Here is a 318-nt window from a genome sequence, read left to right on the forward strand (position 1 = left end):
AGGAGCATGCACCCTCCAGGAGCACCCCGCAGCCCTGGGGGCAGGTGGCACCCCCAGCTGGAGGCTCCCACTTGTCTGACAGTGGACAGGGGTCACCTTCGTCTGACCATGGACGGGGGTCGCCTTCAGTTTCCACGAGGGTGGACGGTGCCCACTGAAATGTCGGCTGTAACCACAGTCTGGTGGGTGGAAATTTCAGCCAGAAAGACAAATTAAAGTAAAAAAAAAAAAAAAAAAAAAATTCTCTCTCCCCTCCAACTTTTTTGGACTCTCAAATTGTCTTATGTGAAAAAACATCGGACAGATCAAGCTAACAGG

Source organism: Pteropus vampyrus, unplaced genomic scaffold, assembly GCF_000151845.1.
Source record: "Pteropus vampyrus isolate Shadow unplaced genomic scaffold, Pvam_2.0 Scaffold1113, whole genome shotgun sequence".
NCBI classification, from domain to species: Eukaryota; Metazoa; Chordata; class Mammalia; order Chiroptera; family Pteropodidae; genus Pteropus; species Pteropus vampyrus.